A 2,414-nucleotide genomic window follows, 5' to 3' on the forward strand; every position below is an offset into this window, starting at 1 on the left:
GGAAAGAAAAACCAAAGCTAAAGGGATAAGGAAAAATTAAATGGTACGAATTACAGAAGGAAGGGGATAAGAAGAGAGAGTTTAAGAGGAGGGTTTTGGAGGATATTGATATAGGGATTGAAGATGTTCAGAATGGTGGGCACGAAATGCAGCAGTAATAAGAATGGCATGGAAAGGAGCTGCTAGGAGAGATCTGGTATCATATGGGAAGAAAAGGAGAGTTGGTGGTGGGATGAAGACATTGAGAAAGTAGTAAAAGATAAGAAGGAGGCAAAGAAAAGATGGGAAGAGTCACAGTCAGCGGAGACAGAAATAGGTACAGAGAGAAAAACAAGGTGGTGAAAAAGGTGGTAGCCCAAGCTAAAGCAAAGTCGTATGATGATGTGTATAATGAGCTGGGGACAAAGGAAGGATTAAAGAAGATGATCAAGCTATCAAAGGCTAGAAATAAGAGCACCAAAGAATAATAAACACATATCAAACAAATAAAGGATCAAGAGGGTGTAGTGCTTAGAAAGGAGGAAGACATTGTGAAGAGATGGAAAGAATATTCGAACAGTTGTTTAAATGAAGAAAATAATAGACTAATAAGAGAGGATGGGCAAGTGAACATTGGCATGGTAATGAGGTTTTCTAGGCAAGAGGTACTAAATGCACTGAAGAAGATGAAGGAATGGGAAGGCAACCGGACCAGACATGATCCCGGTGGAGGCATGGAAAGCATTAGGAGATGAAGGAGTGGATATACTGTACGATCTTATGATAAAGATCCTTGAACAGGAAAAGATACCAAATGAGTGGCGTGGGAGTATATTGATCCCAATTTTTAAAGGGAAAGGCGATGTCCAAGAGTGTGGTAATTATAGGGGCATTAAATTGATGTCCCACACTTTGAAGATACTGGAAAGGATGATAGATGCTAGACTGAGAGAAGAAGTACAAATAGGTAAAGAGCAGATGGATTTATGAAGGGAAGGGGAACAACAGATGGTATATTTTGTCTGAGGCAAATAATGGAGAAATTCGGGGAGAAAGACAAAGGGACCTACATATGGTATTCATTGACCTTGAAAAGGCTTATGACCGAGTCCCGAGACAAGAGGTATGGAGGAGCCTGAGGGAGAAGATGGTGCCAGAGAAGTATGTGCGATTGATACAAGAGATGTACCGGAATGTATTTACCAGAGTGAGGAGCAGTGTTGGGGAGACAGAAGGTTTTGAGGTGAGAGTAGGATTACACCAGGGGTCGGCTCTGAGCCCATTTATCTTTAACATAGTGATGGATGTTATAATAGAGGAAGTAAGGGAGACAGTACCATGGAACATATTGTATGCGGATGATATGTTCTGTGTGCAGAGAGCAGGGAAGATCTGGAAGTGAAATTGGAAAGATGGAGACAAGTACTGGAGGACAGAGGAATGAGAATAAGTAGATCCAAGACAGAATATATGTGTACCACACTGAGGGGGATGATAGAGAAAGTATTCAGCTTGGTGGAGAGCAAATAAGGAGAGTTTTGATAAGTTTAAGTATTTGGGATCTTTTGTTAACGCTGGAGGAAGTATGGAAGAAGAAGTAAAACATCGGGTACAGGCAGGCTGGAACAACTGGAGAGCGGCCTCGGGAGTTCTTGTGACAAAAGAGTGCCGCTTAGGTTAAAAGGAAAATTTCACAAGACGGTGGTAAGAACAGCAATGCTGTATGGTACGGAAACAGCAAGCATGAGAAAAGCAGAGCAGAAGAAGATGGATTTGTGCAGAAATGAAGAAATGCTTAGGTGGATGTCTGGGTAACAAGAGTGGATAGGATCAGAAATGACTACATAAGGGGGTCAACTAAGGTGGTGGAAGTATCAAAGAAAGTGCAGGAGGGGAGGCTGAGATGGTATGGACACCTGTTGAGGAGAGATGAGGACCACGCTGGAGACATACTATGTGGGTGGAGGTGCCAAGGAAGAAGAAAAAGAGGGAGACCAAGAAAGAGATGGAAGGACTGTGTAAGAGGAGACTTACATGAGAAGGGAATTGATGAGGGAGAAGCAACAAGATAGAAATAGATGGAAACGGCTCATCCAAACGGCGACCCCATATAAAAATGGGAACAAGCTGGGAAGAAGAAGAAGAAGGTAACCGCTTGACCGATCTAGACAAAATAGGATCATAACAGTCATTTGACCCAACTGAGATAAATAAGTCGGGGCTCACATCCGTACCGCCGTTTACCTCTTAAGGTTACAGCCTGTCTGCTGCATTACTTCCTCTGATGCTCTATTCCTTTAGGTTTCGCTGTGCGCGCTCATATACTCAGGCAATGATTTTGCTTCGGGAGACCAAATGCCTTTGAACATGACATAACCTCAGACTTCCTTTCTCCGTACAGGTAATACGAGTATATTTGTTTTGCGAAGTTTATT

This window comes from Macrobrachium nipponense, chromosome 37 (genome assembly GCF_015104395.2).
Source record: "Macrobrachium nipponense isolate FS-2020 chromosome 37, ASM1510439v2, whole genome shotgun sequence".
NCBI classification, from domain to species: Eukaryota; Metazoa; Arthropoda; class Malacostraca; order Decapoda; family Palaemonidae; genus Macrobrachium; species Macrobrachium nipponense.